This window comes from Lactuca sativa, chromosome 3 (assembly GCF_002870075.4).
Source record: "Lactuca sativa cultivar Salinas chromosome 3, Lsat_Salinas_v11, whole genome shotgun sequence".
NCBI classification, from domain to species: Eukaryota; Viridiplantae; Streptophyta; class Magnoliopsida; order Asterales; family Asteraceae; genus Lactuca; species Lactuca sativa.
In genome coordinates, this window is record NC_056625.2 from 287,165,729 (window position 1) to 287,190,482 (window position 24,754).

At 41.1% G+C, this 24,754-nt stretch overlaps 1 non-coding gene across 1 annotated transcript; it reads right to left on the reverse strand.

Moving 5' to 3' along the window:
• Window positions 1–8,280: 8,280 nt before the first annotated feature.
• LOC111886568 (small nucleolar RNA R71) lies at window positions 8,281–8,387 on the reverse strand. The gene has a single exon (XR_002848493.1). It is a non-coding gene; the product is annotated as a small nucleolar RNA R71 (small nucleolar RNA).
• Window positions 8,388–24,754: the final 16,367 nt, after the last annotated feature.

The following is a 24,754-nucleotide window of genomic DNA, read 5'->3' on the forward strand; positions in this document are numbered from 1 at the left end:
ATCACCCAAATTGCATCAACTCCCTTGGCAGTCCATGGCAATTTGGTGATAAAATCCATGGTGATCTGTTCCCACTTCCATTCGGGAACCTCCAACGGCTACAACTTACCATGCGGCCTCTCAACAAACCCTACGGCAGGTCAAACACCTCTCAACAAACCACGCAACATCCCTCTTCATACAGGGCCACCAATACTCTTTCCACAGGTCCAAATACATCTTAGTGGCCCCAGGATGGATCGAAAATTTCGACCGATGAGCCTCTTCCATCAAAATGGTATGCGTTCCTCCCACAAACGACACCTAGATACGCCCCTAAAATGTCACAAGCCCCTGACCATCGGTAATGAACTCTGAAATCAATCCAACTACTCACTCCTTCTTCTGCATCTCAGGTTGCACAGCCTCGGCTTGTTCCCCACGAATGGCGTCCAACACTGGAGCTATCACGGTCAATCTCAAACATACATCCCGCAGCACAGTGCTCTCCGCTCTGCGGCATAGTGCGTCGGCTACAACATTAGCCTTGCCTGGGTGGTACAGGATCTCACAATCATAATCCTTGACCACATCCAACCACTTTCTCTGTCGCATATTTAGGTTGGGCTGATCCATCAAATACTTCAAACTCTTATGGTCCGTGTATATCGTACACCGAACCCCATACAGATAGTGACGCCAAATCTTGAGGGCGAACACCACTGCCCCCAACTCTAGATCATGGGTGGGATATCTCGTCTCATGAGGCTTCAACTGCCTCGATGCATATGCTATCACATGCCTTCTCTGCATCAGCACCTCTCCCAACCCCAAAATCGATGCATCACAGTATACCACAAAGTCCTCCATCCCCTCCGGGAGCGCTAACACCGGGGCTCCGCATAACCTTTGGCGAAGCGTCTCAAAGGTTGCCTGCTGCTCGGGGCCCCATGAAAAAGCGACACCCTTCCGAGTCAACCTGGTGAGTGGCACTGCGATCTTAGAGAAATCCTTGATAAATCTCCGATAATAACCTACCAACCCTAAGAAACTCCTGATCTCGTAGGGTAACCGCGGCACCTCCCAACTCATCACTGCCTCAAATTTGGCCGGGTCGACCAATATCACTTTCTGGTTAACGAGATGCCCCAGGAACTAGACCACTCGCAACCAAAAATCACACTTGGAGAATTTGGCATAAAGCCTCTCTGATCTATGAACTCCGAGAACCTCCCTCAGATGCTCCTCATGCTGCTCTCTAGATCTCGAATATACCAAAATGTCGTCGATAAATACAATCACCGATCGATCCAGCATCGGCCTGCACACTCGGTTCATGAAATCCATGAATACTGCCGGGGCATTGGTGAGTCCGAAAGGCATCAACACAAACTCGTAATGCCCATAATGCGTCCTGAACGCTGTCTTCTGGACGTCCTCATCTCGCACCCTCACCTGATGATATCCAGACCTCAAATCGATCTTGGAGAACCAAGATGCTCCCTGTAACTGATCGAACAAATCGTCGATCCTCGGCAACGGGTAACGGTTCTTGACCGTCAGCTTGTTCAACTCCCGGTAATCAATGCACATCCGGTGTGTACCATCCTTCTTCTTGACAAATAGGATAGGTGCTCCCCACGGCGAGTTGCTCAGCCGAATAAACCCCTTCCCCCGCAGCTCCTGAAGCTGGGAGGATAACTCTTGCATCTCTGGAGGTGCAAGGCGATAAGGCACCTTAGCGATAGGCGCGGCCCCTGGAACCAAATCGATACTGAACTCCACCTGCCTCACAGGTGGCACACCTGGCAACTCCTCAGGAAATACATCCGGGAACTCACGCACTACCGGAACCTCCTCAACTGACCTCGGTCTCTCGGAATCCACCCGCATATCCATCACATACGCCACAAAACCCTTACAGCCCTGCTGTAGACACTGCCTCGCCCTAGAGGCCGAACAAAACGCTGATCCAGAACGTGTACCCTCGCCGTACACTGTAAGAACTCCCCCACAAGGGTCTCGTATGGTCACCAGCTGTCGCTCGCAGTCGATAACCGCACCAAATCTGCTCAACCGGTCCATGCCCACAATGACACAGACATCACCCATCGCAATAGGAACCAGATCAATCGGGAACTCAACACCGAAAATCTCGACTACGCACCCTCGGAGAACCTCCGTAGCATATATCACCCTCTCTTCAGCTATGGAAACTCTCAGAGGCCGACTCAATGCCTCACGACTAACACTGATATGCTGACTAAAAGCCAAAGATACAAAAGACCGACTCACACCCGAGTCAAATAACACTAAGGCAGGTATAGAATTCACAAGAAATGTACCTACGCATAACATAATATAAGCATAGTATCTCAACATCAAAATAAATATACGAAAAAATACATACCAGCCACGACATCGGGCGCTGCGTGGACCTCCTCCGCGGTCAACTGAAAAGCTCTCCCTCGTTCCCTCGGCGTCTCGGCCTTCACTGGCCGACTCTCGGTAGCTTTGATGGTGGCAGGGACAGATCCTTGAGGTGCTCCCTGAGATGATCCTCGCAATTGTGGACACTCTACCTTCTGGTGTCCGGTCTGGTTGCAGTGGAAACACACCGCATACCCCTTGGGGCAGTCCTTGGCCATATGCCCCTCCTTGCCAAACTTTTAGCAAGATCCCGCTCTACAGACTCCATCGTGACCCTTGCCGCACTTCCCACAAGTGAGGCCCTTCTGGCTCCCTGATTTAGGATCAGCGGGCTTGGCCCGCTTGGCTGCCGGCTGAGACTGCGTCGGTCGCCGATCCCTCCCCTGAAACTCTGCCTCCTCCCTGGCCTGAGTCTCTAGCTCAATCTCCCTCTTCCGGGCATTTTCCTGAAGCTTGGAAAATGTCCGGTACAAGGAGTTCGCCGCGAACTCCTGAATGTCTCGCCTCAAGATACTCAGATATCGGCTCATACGTGCCTGCTCAGTGGACACGTGCTCAGGGCAGAACATCGCCTTCTAATGGAACATCATGGTAATCACTGTAACAGACTCAGTACCCTGCTTGAGGGTCAGAAACTCCTGGGCCAAACGTTCCTTCTCGACTTGGGGAACGTACTCATCTAGGAACATGGCAGTGAACCTCTCCCAGGTCACTGCCGCAAGCTCAGCAGGCGTAAAGTGCGCCGTCATAAACTTCCACCAGTCCTTCGCTCCCAAGCGAAGTTGGTTCAGCGCGAACCGAACCTTCAAATCCTCAGGAGATGAGCAAGTGAAGAAATACCCTATGTCAGAAATCCATCTCATAGCTGCCACCAGGTCCTGGGTCCCATCAAACTCTGGCGGTTTTGTATTGCTGAACTCTCGAAACAACAACGCATCACCACCCTACGGCCTCGCGGCAGCAATAGTTGTGGTGGCCGCTGCAACAGCAGCCTCAGAAAGAGCGGCATAACGCTCGTAGAAGGTCTCAATCAACGTGGTCTTAATAGACCCGAACATCTCTGGTATCTCTGCCCTAACGGCCGTAACCACCTCCTCATGGATGATTCGGCGGATCTCCTCATCACTGGCCCCACTGCTCTCAGGCATCAGACGTGTCCTCACCATGATCTACCTCTGAAATACAACATACGATAAATTAGAATCAATTCGAGCATACTCACACTCGACAACTCATTCCTCCTTGATCCTTGGCATTCCCAACATTCCTACTTGGGTTGTACACCGCTCCGGTGCTTTCAGTAGTATGGGCCCAATACTACTGTCCGCACCGTATCAGAATACACCCCAAGTCCTCCTCTTCGGATCCCAAATTCCAAGTACTCTATCATGCATAATCCACTCTCTAGCAGATCCCTCATAAGCCCCTCGCTGGTACCTACTCACTCTCAAGCATCTCATTGCAGCTCACCTCTCCCTAGGCTAAGGCATCACAAATCAGGCCACTCTAGTCCTAATAGGAGTACCTAGCCTACTCTAGCATGAAAATACATCATATCAATATCAATATCACATAACATGAGGGTATTTTGGGAAATCACCGTTCGGGCGCGGACTGATCGTACACACAACTCTGCTCTGCGTTCTTCCAAAAATCTTTTACCCTTTTTGAAAATACTTCTCAAATCCTCAGTTTGAGTTCAAATACGCCCGAAGTTGTACTCGAATCCCTCAAACCAAGGCTCTGATACCAACTTGTAACACCGTGAATTTCAAAATAATTTTCCGCATAATATAAAAACACAATTTCATTTAACATTCATAAAAACATCAATGTTTGAACCTCAATCCATGCTATATAATATTCCCAAGATCTGATAACATAAAATCCTGTGTGTGTACTGATCAAGCCGGCGCCTTCCTACGGTCATCACTAGTACCTGAAACAAATAACACCAACACTGTAAGCACAAAGTTTAGTGAGTTCCCCAAAATACCACACATAACACATATTAGCCACTCCAGGCTATAACTCTGTGGGTCCGTGGACCCTACTCTGTGAGCCCTCTGGTTCTAACTCTGGGAACCTTCCGGTTCCAACTCTAAAAACATGCACAACATAAATCACATAGAAATAATGCAGTACAACACATAACATACATATAGCATACAAGTACTCTGTCACATAACTCTGATTACCTACTCAAGGTAAAGTATAGTGAGAAGACTCACCTTGCGTATCTCGATAACTCGCAAATCCCGGAAATCACTCGCGCTCGATCCCCCGAGCTATAATCCTCCTATAACACAATATATCTCTAATTAACACTTCCACAACTAAGGTTGACTACACCTATCAAGTCAACATTGGTCAACTCTGGTCAACGGTCAACGGTCAACTTTGACCGGACTTGGCGAGTGCACTAGAGCGACTCGGCGAGTGTATACGTGTTCACTGACTCTCTAGGATCCTCTCTTGACACGTCGAGTACTTCCCTAACTCGACGAGTTCCACTTGGCAAGAATCGAGGGCCACCACGACTCAACTCGCCGAGTCTCAAGAATAACTCGGCGAGTTCAGGCTTGACTTAGCCCCCTAACGACTCTCCCTGACTCACTGGGTCAACCCCCAACCCGGCGAGTCCACTCGTTGAACACTTTACGTGAAACCCCGACCCTACTCGCCGAGTCTCAGGAACAACTCGGCGAGTTCATGCCATGCACAAACTCTATTGACCTTCTGAGTTCAGATCTGCTTTCCCAAACCATAGATCTAGCGTCCCCAAGCATGAATGTCATGTAAAGTTTGGAACTTGATGCTTATATAACCCCCACAAGGCATCAAAAGATGAGTTGGTCCCAAAAATGATCACCTAGGTCTAATAACTCCATAATAACCCAAAAAGCCCCAAGGGGTAAGGTCTCTAGACCCCTTTGAGTCCAGATCCAAGGCACAAACTCGAAGAGGGACCATTTGCTTCACATAATCACTCTCCAAAGGGGTTATAAAACCCTAACTCTAAAGATCAACCCTAAAACTGAATGAGATTCGAACCATTACCTCAAAATGAAGCCTCTGGACTCTGGATCTACTAGAATCTCACCTCCTCCTTGCTCTTGCCACCTTCTTCTTGCTAAACAAGGAATACAAAGGCCCAAAAGTGACTTCTTCTCTCCCAAAACGAATTAGCTCTCTTAGGGTTCTCTCAAGGGACTGGTAGCCGCAATGGGAGGCTATAAGTGCCCTTAAATAGGCTCCAAACCCGGGGAATTAGGGTTTCATTAAACAGCGTGGACTCGCCGAGTCCACTCCTTGGACTCGCCGAGTCCAGGCACGAACCCGCGTCCAAAACCGCGATCCCACTCGGCGAGTCTGAGCTCCAACTCGCCGAGTATCCTCACAACATACCAAAAAATAAAAATGAATAATACCTGGGAATTTGGGCTGTTACAGCCCGCATGGCAAGTTGCAGCCACTTGAGGTTCCCCAGTGGAAGTGGGAACAGATTTCAATGGACATTATCACCAAATTGCCAAGGACCGCAAGGGGTGTCGATGCGATTTGTGTGATCATTGACCGTCTGACGAAGAGCGATCACTTCCTTTCTATCAGTGAGAGCTCTTCTGCTAAGAGGCTGGCAGAGTTGTATGTGAGGGAGGGGGTATCGTGGCATGGAGTACTGATATTTGCATATTTAGCCTCATAATAAGTATAGATTTTTATCATTTATTAGCTGAATTATCGCATATTATGGACAAAAGGTATTTAAAGTGTTTGAATTATGTTTTCAGTCCAAAAGTGAAGCTCGGAAGCAGAAGGAAGCAGGAGAAGCGGTTGGGAGCTCGGGAATTGAACAAAGAAGAAAACCACCAAAAACAACACCTACTTGGCGAGTCCGATCGAAGATTCGAGAAGATAAATACTCAGAGACTTATCGCATACGGGGATTAAGAGATGGACTTGGCGAGTCGGAAATGGACTCGACGAGTCGTTTCGCATCTATAAATATAACATCTCAGATCGACATTATCAATTCTGGAACCCTTCTGGAGAGATTAGCGGCGACTGAAATGCCAGAAGAACACTAGAGAACGAAGATACAACCTAGAATCCAATTCTAAAGGAGATTTAAGGCAAATTCTCATCATTCTACTTAATCTTTTGTTTTCCATTATGGCTAGACAAATAGAATTCGGTTATTTGCTCTTATTTTCCTCAATCATGAGCTAAAACTCTTAAACTTCTGTTTGGGGATACAATATTGAAACTATGGTTTGATTATTGGTAGGACTAATTCAATGTTGGTGATTTTTGTTAGTTTTAGCTTGCTAAAGAACCTTGTGTGTGAATGATAACTAATTTTCTGTTAATAGGAAGGTAATTAAATAGTATGAACATCTTTTGATTATCAACGTCATATGTTTATGTGACCACTTTATCATATGTCTAGGATTAATGAACATGAAACTAGAATTAATAAGAAAATTAGGTAAATTCATGTGTGAGCTTGTTTGATGACCATCAACAAGAAGTTAACTAAAGGACCAAATTAGTTAACTATTGCAAGTCTAAATTAACCTGAATAATTAATATAGTGAATTTAATTAAATTAGACAACCGATCACTGTTTGAGTTAGTTTGTTCACTAAGGGTTAGTGTAGCGAACGCGAAGCTAATCACTTGAGTCGGTAACCAACAAAAGAGTTAATCCATTACACTATTACCATAATATCAACCATAGGATCAATTGAGTTGAACTAAACATAAGTCCTTCCAAATATTGAATCTAGTTAATTCTTTGCCTTTCTAGCTTTTAGTTTAAGTGATAGTTAGTAAGTTTTCTAGTCTTCTAAACTAGAGAAAACCCCTACTTATTAATTAATTTAGATAAAATTAGTCTTTAGTTTTAATTTACCGTTCCCTACGTTCGATACCCTACTTATTTAGCTTTACCACAATTGATAGGTCCACTACCTTCATGTGTTCATTTTATAATATAAAAGTAGGTTTAAAACTAGTTGAGTTTACACACATCAAGTTTTTGGCGCCGTTGCCGGGGAACAGTTCTAAATTAGCACTAAATTCTAGTTTAATCGATCCTTTGTGTGGGATTTATCTTACAGAAAGTTAATTCTTAGGTAATTTAGTAATTAGTATAAGTTTTAATAAAAATCCGTTTTTAAAAGTAATTAGAAAATTTCTCTTTTTTTGCCTTCAACTCGTCGAGTGCACTTGTGCCGACTCGGCGAGTTCATCGCTATTCACAGTTTTAATTTTTATTTAATTTTTGTTCTTTTTACACGTTTTTTTTGTTTTGTTTGCAGTTGTTTCATGACCCGAGGATCTGATACACCTCTGGTCCCTCTTCTCAAAGACCCGGAATCCGCATTAAGAAGGAGCAAAGGAAAAGCCGTTGGAGAATCCACTTCTTCAAATAATTCACCACTAAAGAATGGAAGAAGAGGAGCAAAGGAAGAGTTAGCTATCATGGCTAATATCAATGAAGTCCCCATGGGGGAATGGAAGAAGAGGATGCGTGATGATACTGGCCCGGGACTTGTGCAGCCTGCAATTCCCGCTACCGCTACTTTTGAGCTAAAGGGTCATATCCTCGCCCAACTCAAGGAGATTCCCTTCTATGGAAAAGACCACGAAGATGCCTACAAGCACTTTGATGAAGTAAATGATGTGGCTGACTACTTCAATGTACCAAATGTGCCACGCGAGACCTAGCTACTTTGCATGCTTCCAGTCACATTCAAGGGTGTTGCAAAGGATTGGCTCAAGTCACTTCCTCACGGGTCGGTCACCACATGGGCTAAGATGAAAGAAGAGTTCATAGACCACTTTTGCCCGCCTTCCAAAATAGCTAAGTTCAAGAAAGCCATTGCTAACTTCGAGCAACAACCCAGAGAGTCTCTTTGTGAGGCTTGGGAAAGGTATAAAGGTCTTCTTAGAAATTGCCCACACCATGACCTCAATAGCCAACAAGAGGTCTCCATCTTCTATGATGGAGTCAATGTCACCACACGGCAATTGCTCGACTCCTAAGGCCCACTCACAAAGAAGGCACCCCCGATAATCAAGGAGTTAACTGAAGAATTCTCTAAGCATTCTAAAGAATACCACAATCCATGAAATGAAGTAAGTCGGGGGGTAGTGAACTCGGCTAATGATGGCATGGCGGCGATGATGGCTAAGCTCAATAGTTTAGATAGAAGAATGACAAAATTGGATCAAACAATCCATGCTATTCGAGTTGGATGCGAGAACTGTAGAGGGCCTCATCTCATGAAGGATTGTGACTTGGATGAAAATGCAAACAAGAAAGCTCAAGTGTTCTACTCAAGCGGCGATCGATACGATGAAAATTGGCGGAAACCGAAGAAGGAATGGCTCCCGTATGAAGAATACAAGAAGGCTAAGGAGGAGAAATACAAGCAAAAGGAGAAGGGATGTTATCAAAAGAAAGAACCGGTTATGGAAAAGAAAGCCGATTGAGAAGAGATGTTCACTAGATTTATAGCCGCGTCCGAGAAAAGACATAATGATCATGATGCTGCAATACAAGAGACCAAAAATATGCTAAGGAATCAGCAGGCATCTATTCTCAATATTGAGAAACAGCTAGGACAACTTGCACATCAAGTGAATGAGAGAAGACCAGGTCAACTTCCAAGTAACACCGAGAATAATCCGAGAATGGAGAATGTGAACGGTGTAACTTCCAGCTATGAAGAAATTTTTACGCCTGCACAGAAGATCTCCAAGGTTAATATAGAAAAGGCAGAAGAGTCGGCTCCAGCTAAACCCAACCAGACTCGCCGAGTCCCTCTAATGGACTCGACGAGTCCATGCGTTGATGACAAAACTTTTATTCCCTCAAAGCCCTACAATCCCCTTTTCCATTCCCAATCAGAGCCATGCCTGGTGAAAAGGTTAGAGCGTATAAAGCTTTAATGGAGCATGTTTGAGCCCTTCATGTCAACATTCCATTTGTGGAAATAATGCTTCAAACACCCAAGTATTTTAACTTGCTAAAGGGTCATTTTGCTGCTAGAAAAGATTTAGTTGAAGTCGCGGAGATAGTATTGAGTGAGGTACCAGAAAAGAAGGGCGATCCGGGGAGCATCATAATTCCTTGCCAATTTAGAAATGTACTTGCCACTCAAGCGTTGACTGATTCGGGTGCAAGTATCAACTTAATGCCCTTCTCTTTCTTCAAGAAGCTGAATTTACCGGAGCCAAGGCCTGTTAATATGAAGATCCATTTGGCGGACAAGACGACTATTCAACCAAGAGGTGTTTGTGAAGATCTCCTTATTAAAGTCGACAAATTTATTTTTCCCGTGGACTTTGTGGTAGATATGGAAGAGGACCCCGAAATTCCAATTATTTTGGGGAGATCATTTTTGAACACCGGATGTGCATTGATAGATGTATGCGAGTCCACACTAACGTTGAGGGTAGGAGACGAGTCAGCGGTGTTTAAAGCTTTAGAAGGGATCAAGCAAGAAGAAAGAAGAAAAGAAGAAATCTCATTCATTGATTTGGATGATGAAATACTTCAAAAAGAACTTGCACTTTTGCAAGAAGAAGATCCAAGTAAGTTTTTTCTATCCTGTGGAGGTAGTGAAGATGTTGACAAAGACTTGGAGGAGAAAGAGATGCTACTCAAAGGAACCGATTCAGAAAACACAGTGGGAAGTGAGGAATACGATTCGACTCGCCGAGTCACTTTCCCTAACTCGACGAGTCCAATAAAAAATCTCAGCATCTTGGACAATTTAGATTTGCTTGTTACTAGCTCTCTGCATGTTCTAGACAAGAAGATTTTCCCAAGTTCTTTAGAAGATCAGGCGGCAGAAGGAGGAATGGATGGTGATTTTCAACACGTTTATGTAGCATGCCTTGATACAATAATGCAAGAAGATGAAGATAATCCACTTGAAGAGGAGGAAAGCTTTAGAGAAGAGGAAAATGCAAGGAGAGATGATGCAGATCAACCATTCATTACCAAGCCTCGAGCCCGAGTTTTCACCAATTATGAAGTAATGAAGATTCAAGAAGAGGTGCAAAAGAGGGTGCAAAAGAATGAGGTAAAGAAGAAAAAGGTGAGTAAAGGGGAATTTCATGCAGCTGGGGATGATGTTATAAGGAAGAAGAGAGAAGAATTAAGACGGGCTTACACGAAGAAGATACACGCTTACAAGACGAAATACAAACCACAAAAGATTAGGCGTGCATTCCCGATCCAGGTAAATGAAGAAACGTAGAGGGAAAGGAGTCCAGCTAACGACTCCTTAAAAAGAAGCACTTGGCGGGAGGCAACCCGGTATTAGAGTTTGCTTTCCTTCATCTTTTTCGTTTTAGATTGATTTTCGTTTTTAGGATTTTATTCATCTTCCAAATCATCAGAAATGACTGCTTGAGAGTGCGTATGGACTAAGTGTGGGGTGGAATGAGTTTTTAATGACAAAATGATATGATTTTCTGAATTGTTTGCAAGTGACTCGCCGAGTCTGACCCTGACTCGACAAGTCTATTCAGATTCCTGGTAAGTATAAATTCGCGACCAGACTCGCCGAGTCTGACCCAGACTCGACGAGTCGATTTTATTCAGAAAAAAAATTAATTGAAAATGAATTTTTACAACCGGTCAAACTAGGGTTTTTAACCCTAATGAGATCATTTTCCCCTATCACTCGCCGTGCACCCCCATTTGCATTCTCTCTCAAGCATGCATCAAAGTCTCCACTCTTTCTTCAAGATTTTCGAATTTTATCACAAAAGGTACTTAATTTCTTCCTTAATTCTCTTAAAGTCATGATTTTTAGATGATCTAGGGTGTCAATTTCATAGAATACCCGATTTAGAAGTTTAGTGAATTTTTAGGGTTTTGATTTAATCTTAATTATGTTGTTTTGGATGGTTATTCTTGCTTTAGTATATCTTAGAACCATCCATGGACAAAACCCTTGAGAAAAATTCCAGGTTTTATGGTCGAATTTCGATCGACTCGTCGACTGACTCACGCAGTTCATATGACTCGCCGAGTCGTTCATGGACTCGACGAGTCCAGTCGGGGACCCAGCTGTAATCTATTTTGATTATTTTCTATGTTTTCTGGGTTGTGTGTTCTTTGTGTTGCAGGGACAATGTTTCACAGAGGACAACGCTCAAGTGGACACCAAGGAGATTTTCCTTGGTTGAATTTTACACGAATTGAATCGGCTTCAACAATGACAAGATGGAAGAAGAAGTTGGCTGAGGTCAGGAAGAAGGAGATTTATGTACCCAACAGGGTTGATTGGGATTGGTTGCAGACTGTCCGGTATAAGGAGGAGTTAGCCCCTTTTCTTTTGAAGGAATTTAAATACGAGGGGGAGACAATGATTTGTGATGGATGGAGCCGGGTTTTTAGAATTCAAGAGCCGGTGTACCGAGAACTTTGCTGCGAATTTTTCTCCACGGTGTCTTCCCGTGGAGGAGACAATTGCTACCACCCCGCGAGTTTCAGTTTTTTCCTTGGGGGCGAGTTCCATCAATGCTCCGTCATTGATCTTGCATGTTGGTTGGGGATTTACGACCGACCATTGGTTACGACTGCCATCTTTCGCACTTTCTTGGAACACTCTCACAAGGTGTTCTCCGATGGTGTTACGAGTACGGGTTGGTGGAACACAATCGCCAACAAGTTATACATTATGAAGTCGGACCAAGAAGGAAGTATTAGGTCACCCACACACCGTCTCATTCACCGTCTTATCTCCACCACCATCAACCAAAGGAAGGATGACGACAAGGTGTCCAACCTTGATGTCTTTTATCTTTGGAGCATCATCACACCCGACACCTTTTGCTACATTCCGTGGTGTTTCGCTTCTTATTTGTCGGAGGTTGCGGTCAAGGATCGCAAAACCTCCAAAATTAATGGTGGCATGTTCGTCACCCGGCTAGCCAACTCCTTTGGGTTGATGACCCGTGGTGCATGGAATTTAATGACAATGATTCCTGCCCCTCCCTTTAATCCCATTTTTTTTCGTAGGGCAAGAATTATTGAGGATTATGGTGGTGGTCATTATGATATCCCGCATGATGACCCGGTGGTTGGTCCCGAGGCACCGGGAAGGAGGGTTAGGTCGAGATGAGAGCGAGACGTGAAGGAGGAACCACCGATAATTCCAGTGGACAATAATGAAGTGCCAATGGACTGGTATAATGTTGAGATGAGGAGAATGCAAGATCAAATGGCAAGGAGTCTCAATTTTAGCAACGAGTCCAACATTCGACTTTTTGACCACTTCCATATTTCGCATATCGATGGTGGTAACTTCCCTTATGTACCATCCTGGGACGAGATCAACAATGAGAGAAGGACTGGAGCTGGTGGGAGTGGAGCTGTGCATGGAGATGATGAGGAGGAGGAGGATTAGTTTTCATTTATTTATGATTTGTTGAATAATTTTCACTTTGTTTTTGTTTTGTTTGGTGTGTTTGAATTTTTAGTTAAGGCTTTTATTTTTATGCTTGTTGTTTAATTTACCTTAATGACTTTCAGATTTTGGATTAGGAATGCTTGCAATAAGGGTCTAGAGTTTGAGAGAGAAAGAAAAAAATATAAAGAGTGGAAAAGAGTCAAGAAAGGGCAGAGTTTAGAGTTAAGGCATCGAGTCCGGTCCTGAGGGACATGAGTGAATAAGTCTAGAAGTTATGAGAAGTTTTGAAGATTTATCAAAAGCTGGAACAAATACAGAATGTAAATTTTTCCACCCAGTGGTCTACTCGCCGAGTGTACTTAACTTACTCGACGAGTCGCTTTGTATTTTCGCACTTTCGAAGCTTTCCGCAACTATACTCGACGAGTTGTTTATATGACTCGACGAGTCACTCAATTTTATACCAAGACTGCTGATTCGATGTTGTTGAATATACCACTTGACCATTTATTCTTCCCTATCGATTCTTGAAGACCTTATACTATTTTTCCTACCTATTTGGAGCTACCTACATGTGATTTGATGCCCAAGTACTATCAATCGAAGATGGAGTTGAAGAATGAAGAAGTTCAACCTCGCAACTACTATCCCAGGGGAGTTTGTTCCAATTCCCTTTTTATTTTATTGTTCTTTTTCATGCATAATATGCAATGGGTACATTGCATAAATTAAGTGTGGGGTAGGGGGTTGATGTCATTTTAGTATATGTAGAATCTTAATATCCTAATTTAGGTCTAATTTAAAAAAAAATTGCATACCAAAAATGTGACTTAGGGATTAATTTAGAAAATTTTGGTAAAGAGTAATTAGGATTCCATGTTAGAGTTATTTGATGATTCTATGAGTACCCAAATGTTTAGTTGAGCCAATATACGTTCTAGTGCATTTGTGGCCTCCTTTATTCCAGTGAAATCATGGGACAAAAACACGACCTTGCTTAGCTCGAAGGATGCAATATGTTTAGCATCGTGTACCAGAAATGTATCCAGGAAAATTATTATCGTTAGCCAATAAAGGTTGAGGTTGAGCGCCCCTGCTTAAGCATGTAGGGTTTTGAGTGAAAAAAGTGAGGTACATTTTAAAAAAAAATTGAAGAAAAGTTTGAAGAATTTTGGAGCAATTAAAGTGATGATCAAAAGATCAAAATTCCAAGAGTTCAAAACTTGAAGATACCAAAAATCAAACAAAAAAGTGGTGAATTCACAAGAAATCAAAGATCAAATTATCAAGGAAGTGAAGAATTCAAAAGAGCTCCATAGTGGTATCATAAATTGTAATTCTAGATTATGTATGCTTGGGTTGCTCAACTAAAAATACGTTGAGGATAGGAGGTTTTCTGCGGATGGATTCGAAGGGATGCATAAAATGAGCATTGTTCGGGATAAATGGGCGAATGTTATGAGGATTGTGAGTATTTGGAGTATGGGGGTATTTAGGAAAAATTTTAGACACAAATGCATGCATTGCGGTCTTGGCATAATGGTTGGGTTAGATTTGAATTTTCATATGTGATTCTAATGTGCTAAAATTCAGTTTTGCTTGGGGGCAAGCAAAAGTCAGGTGTGGGGTATTTTGATATTTGCATATTTAGCCTCATAATAAGTATAGATTTTTATCATTTATTAGCTGAATTATCGCATATCATGGACAAAAGGTACTTAAAAGTGTTTGAATTATGTTTTCAGTCCAAAAGTGAAGCTCGGAAGCAGAAGGAAGCAGTAGAAGCGGTTGGGAGTTCGGGAATTGAACAAAGAAGAAAACCACCAAAAACAACTCCTACTCGGCGAGTCCGATCGAAGATTCAAGAAGATCAAAACTCCGGGACTTATCGCATACAGGGATTAAGAGATGGACTCAGTGAGTCAGAAATAGACTCGACGAGTTGTTTCGCATCTATAAATATAACTTCTCAAATCGACATTATCAATTCTGGAACCCTTCTGGAGAGATTAGTTGCAATTGAAGAGCCAAAAGAACCCTAGAGAACGAAGATACAACCTAGAATCTAATTCCGAAGGAGATTTGAGGCAAATTCTCATCATTCTACTTAATCTTTTGTTTTCCATTATGGCTAGACAATTAGAATTTGGTTATTTGCTGTTATTTTCCTCAATCATGAGCTAAATCTCTTAAACTTCTGTTTGGGGATACAAAATTGAAACTATGGTTTGATTGTTGGTAGGATTAATTCAATTTTGGTGATTTTTGTTAGTTTTAGCTTGCTAAAGAACCTTGTGTGTGAATTGTAGGGTTTCAAAGCACTCCATGGATGATGGCAATGGGCCCCTTGATGAAGTGTTGGTTAAAAGCCCAAGATTTGTCTTTACCCTATAAATAGTCATGTATTATTCATTATTAGGGTTAAAAAGAGTGAGGCAAAATGTAGCCGCTACGTTGTGAGGTTTCTTATGTATGTTAGATTCTTTAGTCTATGCTGAAAGTGTAATTTGTTCCTCATGTTTTGAATAAATCGAGTGATCATTCAACATAATCTTCATATTTGTGTTTGTTCTTATTTTCCGCATGTTGTTCATCAAATCTCAATTAGGGTTTTAATCCAAACAAGTGGTATCAGAGCAGGTCATTGAAGATCTATTGATTTTTGAAGTATCGGTTCTTTTTTTGATGATTTTCTACACAAGACTTTGAAGATTATTGGTGTTTTGGCGTCTTGGAATCAAAATTTTGCTCAAGTTACTGTTCATGGAGATGTATGGTGTTCTTCTACTATTCATCTGTTTTTTTTTAATCGATCTTTTGTTTATATTGGATCTGGTCGTTAGGATTAATCTAAAAATCAATTGATGTTACTCATTTGTTTGATCCAAAATTGATCTATAATATCTTTGTTGATCTGGCCCAATGTTTATGCTCATTACTATTCATCGATTCATTTATTCTGGCCCAAACTTGTTTTTGTTTAAACTCCTTCGTTCCAGGTCTTCTTTATTCTCGTCCCTCATTAACAAAATTATCTTCGAAACTGAGTTTTTCCTTTGTGTCAATCAATTCATTCTTGTATGTTAGTCAATTCTTTATTAAGATTTATTGGCTTTCTTTAATTTCTGGTTTAACTCATGTTTGATGCTCGGATCTAAAAATTGATTTTGACTTTTTGGATATTCAAATGTTCTTGTATGCAAATCTAGTCTCATCTATCTTAAGTGCGTTCAGAACCAAATCAACTAGAAAAGATTTTTTGTTTTAAGTCGTTGAAGTTAGTCGTTTTGTGCTTTTTGAGATTCACAGTTTTTGTGAATAACGACTTGAGTCTCTTCGAAGAGCAGGTGAAGTATTGTCATGAATTGATGGAGTTAGAACTGATCTTTGATTGAATGTGATGTTTTATTTGGGAATCGACCTGCTTGATCTGGAAATCGTGCTGAGAAACATGATTTTACTGCTTGGCGTTAATTGATGTCGGTAGTAAATGCAAGAAGTCGAGTTCACAATCCTAAATGGGTCTTGCAGTTGGTGCTTCAGGTTCGCAGTGTAATGGGTCTTGGAATCGGGGGTTAAGTCAAAATCGGAAGTATGATGCGAATAAATGAAATTACATTTGGAATTTAACTGGAACTTTATCAGGAATTCAGGATAGACAACTGTTAGTCAAAGTTTGTAAAGTCAAAATTGACTGAGTTTCGGGGTGGACACGGGACGAACGACCAAACTTTTTTTGACCATGATTTGCAAAGGGATTGTAACGATCATGTGAATTGGTTTAAAATTTATGTGAATCTCACTATGATTTCCACAAAAAACGAATTTGTGTTCATGTGTTGCACTTGGAACGAAAGGGCTTGAAGCGAATGTAGAGTGAGAACAATAAGCAAACCTGTGAGTGGATTCGCCTTGGGGTAATGCAGATGAATTAGGACCGAAGCTGGAAGAACGAACTTGGTTTTCTTGTTAATGGTTGGAGCGAATGAAGGAAGGACCGAAAGCGAAAGGATGTTTCAGCTTATGAAGCTTGAAACGAATATGGAACCGAACCTTCGGTTGGGTTCGCTTAAGGTGTATAATTTCATGAGCTCGGTATAAACCTTCGCTTTGGTATCAATGATCGTGCTCGCCTGTAACAATTCGTTTATAACCATTGTTCCAGTTGTGTCCTTTTATTCAGATGTCTTGGGGAAGACGATACCATGTTACATTTATGGTCCCTGAAACTTCAGTGATTTGACTTCTTTGGTCCCTATGCGTTTCATGCCTTGGCAGTTTTGGACAAATTCCAGATTTTGTTGCAAATAAAGGGGTATATTGATGCAGAATTACCATTCTAGCCCCTGTCTATCAGCAAGTGATAGTTTCGGCCCAATATTCAGAAAAGCTTACTACTTTGAGGGTCGGTGAACAGTTTTGGATTTTTTAACGCACATATTTTTTTCGTGAACAGAAAAATAAAGATTCCATCAAGTCTTGGCGGTTCGGAAAGTCATTTTTCGTGATAACGTCAAATTTTCACGAATTTTTCTGGATTTTGTACTTTATTATAAATATCATTTTGTCACGGGGGAGCATAGTAATTTTTATCTATACAAGATCATTCTCATGACCATAAGAAGGCTTTATAATCATGTTTTCGATTATAAATCGGGGGAGAATTTGGTATGGACATTCGAAATTGGATTTGTGACTTCTCAAAGTTGAAGATTTTTGATAAAGCTTGTGGTAGAATTATGAAGGTAGCTTTTACAGTGGAAGTTATTCATCGAGCTCTGCTAAAGCTTTTACAGAGAAGTATCCTTTACAGCAGAAGTTCTTTATCGAGATCTGCTAAGGACTTGTTATATCTCCGACTTCTAGTATTTCTCGATCAAGCGGCATTACGAATCTTAAAGTTTGCATTGTTACATGATATTTTTTGATCGCTTATATCATTAGTTTATTTAAAGATCATTGTGACATGGAGGGGGATCTCTTCAAAGACAAGAAGTGATTCGGTTTCTTTGTTCTGAAATGGGTTTTTATGGCGGGCTTGGTTTTCATGAAGATTTTTTTTGGGATTACATTCAAAAATGAAGTTTAAAGACATTACTTCAGTGCTTGATTTATATATCCTAGAGTCCGTGGTTGAAGACTATTGAAGAATCAAGATTCATGGATTGCTTCATCTATTCCTCGTTGCAAGATCTTTTTATTCGCTAGATGCTTGTTTTGGAAGTTAAAGCATTGTCATCCATTCCATACTTTGAGGGGGAGATTGTAGGGTTTCAAAGCACTCCATGGATGATGGAAATGGGCCCCTTGATGAAGTGTAGGTTAAAAGCCCAAGACTTGTCTTTTCCCTATAAATAGTCATGTATTATTCATTATTAGGGTTAAAAAGAGTGATGCAAAATGTAGCCGCCACGTTGTGAGTTTTGTTATGTAGTGTTAGATTCTTTAGTCTATGCTGAAAGTGTAATTTATTCCTCATGTTTTGAATAAATCGAGTGATCATTCGACATAATCTTCATACTTGTGTTTGTTCTTATTTTCCACATCTTGTTCATCAAATCTCAATTAGGGTTTTAATCCCAACATGAATGATAATTAATTTTCTGTTAGTAAGAAGGTAATTAAATAGTATGAACATCTTTTGATTATCAACCTCATATGTTTATGTGACCACATCATCATATGTCTAGGATTAATGAACATGAAACTAGAATTAATAAGAAAATTAGGTAAATTCATGTGTGAGCTTGTTTGATGACCATCAACAAGAAGTTAACTAAAGGACCAAATTAGTTAACTATTGCAAGTCTAAATTAAACCGAATAATTAATCTAGTGAATTTAATTAAATTAGATAACTGATCACTGTTTGAGTTAGTTTGTTCACTAAGGGTTAGTGTAGCGAACGCGAAGCTAATCACTTGGGTCAGTAACCAACAAAAGAGTTAATCCATTGCAATATTACCATAATATCAACCATAGGATCAATTGAGTTGAACTAAACAGAAGTCCTTCCCATTATTGAATCTAGTTAATTCTTTGCTTTTCTAGCTTTTAGTTTAAGTGATAGATAGTAAGTTTTCTAGTCTTGTAAAACTAGAGAAAACCCCTACTTATTAATTAATTTAGATAAAATTAGACTTTAGTATTAATTTACCGTTCCCTGTGTTCGATACCCTACTTATTTAGCTTTACCACAATTGATAGGTCCACTGCCTTCGTGTGTTCATTTTATAATATAAAAGTAGGTTTAAAACTAGTTGAGTTTACACACATCAAGTACCGATCTCGATTGTGTTAGATCGAGATGTACGTTTCACTTCCAGGATCTGGAAGAAATTCCATGAGGAGTTGGGTACGAGGCTACATTTCAGTACTGCTTACCACCCACAGACGGACAGACAGAGTGAGCGGATGATTCAGATGCTCGAGGACATGCTTCGTGCATGTGTATTGGACTTCGGAGGAAGTTGGGACACGTCATTTTCGTTGGCTGAGTTTTACTATAACAACAGCCACCATTGGAGTATTGGTATGCCTCCCTTCGAGTTGTTGTATAGGAGGAGGAGTCAGACTCCCATCTTCTAGGGAAAGGTGGGGCAGCACTGAGATAATGCTTTAGATAGCAGGTCAGATAGAGGTTGTTAACAGCTCAGAGTCACCAGAAGAGTTGTGTGGATAGGCGACGGTCCGAGCTCGAGTTCCAGGTGGGAGACTTCGTACTCCAGAAGGTATCTCCTTGGAAAGGGGTGATCCGATTCCGGAAGAGGGGCAAGTTGGGACCCCGGTACATTGGTTCTTTCAGGGTGACCGCTAGGGTGGGCAAGGTAGCATACCATTTGGAGCTACTTGTGGAGTTGAGCCATATACATGATACCTTCCACGTGTCTCAGTTGAGGAAGTGTATTGCCGATGAGATGACAGTTGTACCGCTAGAGGAAATTCAAGTGGATGGGAGCCTGAATTATGTTGAGAGGAAAATCACGATTGTGGATCGAAAGATCAAGGTTCTGAGGAACAAGGAGATGCCCCTGGTTCAGGTCCGGTGGCAACATCGGAGAGAGTCCGAGCTGACTTGGGTGTCGGAGTCGGAGATGCGGGAGCAGCATCCAGAGTTGTTTGCGACATGAGACTTTGAGGGCGAAGTCTGATTCTAGTTGGGGAGAATACCCGGAGGGTTTACTTTTGTTGACTTTTAGGGTTCAGCCAATGTTTAGACCTTTGAGCCATGGGAGGGGTAAAATGGTCATTTACCCTTCTGAGAGAACCTAGAGGGAGTTTAGCCTAGCCTTTGAGAGTCTTATTGATTAGAGTAATTATTCTATGTGATTAGGAGGAGGCTAGACCAGTATTTCCGAGTTCGAGATTTACCGAGTTACCCGAGGTGAGTCTTCTCACTATACTTTACCTAGAGTGGTAATTAGAGTTATGTGACAGAGTATCTTTTATGCCATTTATATGATGTGATTTATATGTGATTTGTGCTGTGTATGATTCAGAGTTTACAGAGTTAGGACCGAAAGGTCCACAAAGTTAGGACTAGAGGGTGCACAGAGTTAGGACCAAAAGGTCCACATAGTTATAGGACTGGAGGGTTCCACTAAGACACGTTGACCAGAGGGTCAAATAGAGTTATAGCCTCGAGTGGCTAATATGTGCTGTATGTGGTATTTTGGGGAACTCACTAATCATTTGTGCTTACCGTGTTACGTGTTATGTGTTTCAAGTACCAGTGAGGATCATGGGAAGGCGCTGACATGATCAGTACACACTTTCTGGAGTTTTTATGTATTGAGATCTTGGGATGTGATTTAGTTGGATATTATGTGAAACATTGATTTGAGAATTTCTTATGAACGAAATTATGTTTTTAAAATGAAAAATTGTTTCGAAAATTTACATCGTTACAGTCTCTAATCCCATTAAATTTAGCTTCGTTGGTTCAATTCCTGAAGCCTTGCTCTTGAATATTCTTGTTGATAATGTTGTGGTGAATGAATACTAAACGAAACTTGTTTATGGTATTCGTCTTATGCCTAAAGATTTTCGAAAGGCACTTGAGGAGGGAAATAAGCCCTAAAAGGGAGGAAAGAAAAAGAAAAATTTGGACCTACCGAGCCTATTCAAACTCTGAAAAAGAAGGTTAAGAAGGTTACTCGCAAACCATGATCTCCTTCTCTAGTCGCCGAGAAGGATTCGGATTCCAATACCGTTTCGGATATTCGGAGGACTGAACTTGTTCAGAAGGAAGTTGAAGATACTACTGTGACTATGGAACCTTTGGTCTCGGAACCAATTCCTACTCACTCCACTCCGAAGGTATCATCTCCAATCTTAACTTTTGTTCCTTTAACAGATGATTTCCTTCACGTTCCTTTTCCTCCACCTTCTTCGGTCACTACTTCTACACCAATTACCATTGCTCCTTTCCCAAATGTGTATGTTGGTGTTTCTCAAATATAGATTTATGTATCCCAAACTACTCCACATTATACAGATTCCACTATAACAACAACTGCCACCATGAGTTCACCTTCAGTGCCTGTCAACGTATCTGATACGGGGGCATGTACTTTCGGTGTTACAGTTGTTCCTAACGCCTCTCCAGTTTCACCTTTGAGGGAAGATGATATGGATGTTATGTACGAAGATGATCAAGACAACCTTCCTAGTTTTTTCTTTACTCCATTCACAGTTCGTCTAACAAGCGAAGATGATGAAGCCCCTATGATGCAAATGCGGCTCAAATATCTCAATTCTAAATTAGATTCACTTCTGGAGTCCTCTCTTGCCTCTTCTAATTATGAGTTTATGCTCAAATATCATTGAGCAATGGTTGAAACACTCACCAAAGAAAATGCAAAAGTTCTTCAAAACTCAACCAAGGCAATCAAGGCATCTGAGAAGAGAATTGTTGATACGCCCAAAAAAATAGAAAAGCTACAATCTAAAGTCACACTGTTCATGGTAGATTTTTGAGCCTCTAGTGTGACAATCGTCAATTTCTAGTCAAGTCAAAGTCAAATAATGTTAACAAGTCAAATCGGTCAACTCAATTAACCCTTGTATATTAGGGTTTACCTTATGTTTGCGATTGTACAACGCAGCATCTTAATACAAAGCATCGCTTAGAAGTTTCACATGTTCAGAAAACCTACACCCAAATTAGGGTAAGTGATGAAACTACTTAGTAAAACATTATCCCATACCCCTCAGGGCGTATAACATTCATAAAAGGCTTAACGGGGTTTACACACCTTGCATAACGAAGCTAAACATCAAAAAAGGTCTCAAACAAAGTTTCTCTGAAATCTTTCTCGCTCTATCTCTCATTACCACAAATCTCTCCCAAATCTCTCTAGGTATGTGAAATCTCTCCTAAATCTGTCTAAGTATGTGAAATCTCTCCTAAATCTCTCCAAGTATGTGATATCTCTCCCAAATCTCTCTAGGTATATGAAATCTCCCCCAAATCTCTCTAAGTATATGATATCTCTCCCAAATCTCTCCAAGTATGTGAAATCTCTCCTAAATCTCTCTAAGTATGTGAAATCTCTCCCAAATCTCTCTAAATATGTGAAATCTCTCCCAAATCTCTCCAAGTATGTGAAATCTCTCGTAAATCTCTCTAAGTATGTGAAATCTCTACAAAAATCTCTCTAAGTATGTGAAATCTCCCCCAAATCTCTCTAACTATGTGAAATCTCTCCCAAATCTCTCCAAGTATGTGAATCTCTCCCAAATCTCTCTAAGTACGTGAAATCTCTCCCAAATCTCTCTAAGTATGTGAAATCTCTCCTAAATCTCTCCAAGTAATTGAAATTTCTCCCAAATCTCTCTAATTATGTAAAATCTCTCCCAAATCTCTCTAAGTATGTGAAATCTATCCCAAATCTCTCTATGTATGTGAAATCTCTCCCAAATCCCTCCAAGTATGTGAAATCTCTCCTAAATCTCTCTAAGTATGTGAAATGTCTCCCAAATCTCTCTCAAATTCTCTCTCAACTTTTTATAATCACTTGGGGTATCCTGACCCTCGAATTAGACAAAAACAGCTCGATAACGGAAGTCTACGCGAAAAACAGCCTTATGGAGCCGAAACCTCTTAAGGAGCCGAACACTTCTAGAGGCGAAACCCCAAGAATCCTCCTGGACCTAACTACTGAAGGACCGAAGCCGAAGACTAGGAGGACCGAACCTCGCATAGGACCGAACCCAAACTCACCCTTCGCTTCGAGATGCTACCTTCGGGTCCGAAGCTACCTTGACTCCATTTCGCTTCCCTCCCCAGGCTCGCATGCGAATCTGCTCAAGACCGAACCGTCCTCTCGGTTCCAATCTACTTTCAGTTCTAAGCACCAAGGACCGAACTTTCGGCCCTGACTTCGCAGATTCGCCCCAATTTCCCGGTTCTCAATCCTTTTAGCATTTTAAGCCCGTTTTTCGTGATTTTAACACGGGATTTTCACTCAAACTCGTAGTTTAACGTTAGAGACCCTAAATATTCATATTTTAATCATATTTGGAAGAAAATCATTGCCTAAGAATAATATCTCTTGGATAAGATACTTAAGGTGGAGTGTTGACTTTGCTTTAGTGTATGACACAAGCAACCACCCCATGCCCACTGCATGACCCACCCTTGTCCTTCCACCATACCTGGTCATTTCATTGTCCTTTTCCCACCATTTTTCCAGCCACACTCTTGGTCAAAGGATGGAAAACTCTTATCTCTCCTCACACTTCTCTCATTCTTCACCAAAAAGCAAAACCCATTCTCTCTCACTTCCTCTCACCAAGAATTCGAGATTCAAGCTGATTTTAGACTTCTTCATCCACCTTTGGTAGCTAAATTTCATCCTTCACTTGATTTTCTTACATCCCGTCATTCAAATCATGGGTTCCTTACACGAATATCATCATAATTATCGCTAGATCTTCGAATCTTCAAGCATCTCCCAAGTGTTGACTTGGACACTTCTTCTATTCATCACCCATCCTAAGAAATCACTCAAGGTGAGTTCATACCCCTATATTTTCATGTTTTTCTTAAGTTTTTAAGGGAGCGAGTACAAGCTAAAATACCAAGAACACAACTAAACTCATCCAACAGCGTTCATCATAAAAGTTTAACTCCATTCACGGACTGTTTTGGTCAACTTAAACATTTTAGTTTTCCAAACTATATTAGGTGCAAATACTTCAGGTTCATACCTTTAAAATGAATACTTGCACATCTCCATACAATGTTTCTACAATTTATGGTGATTTTTACAAAATTGTCTATCATTTCAAGAACAAATCCGGACCAGTCTGTGAATATGGACTTCTTCCCATAAGTTAGAGGTCAGTAAAAATCATAAGAAAATTTAGGAACAAAGTAGACACATTTTCTAAACTCACAGAATTTATGGATTTTGATTTTGACTTTTCGTGATTTTTCTATAAATTTTCTAAGAACAGGAACAAGAAAGTTAAAATTAGAAATGTTATCATTAAAAAAATGTTAACAAATTCATTTACACCTTGTAACTTGTTGAGCAAGGTGTGCACTCTTATGTAAATACATGTTATATTACACGTTATTTCACCTTAGTAAAAGGTATATATATCATTAAACAAAAGGGTTTTTACCTTTACAAATATAGTACTTAACTATAATAAACAAAGTTATAACCATTACATTTAAACGTTTTGATAAACTATAATAGGTATAGTTTATGTTTCCATTAACACAACAAACACATTTCGGAAGGTTTTATTCCCACAAAAAAAGGTTTTACACTCACGCACACCACACGTAAACTTGTTAACTTAAAGTGTGGGACATTCTTCTCAGTACTCCTAGAGCACGGGTTAAAATTCCTGATAGTTATAACCAGAGTCTCTTGTAGGGAGAACGTGATA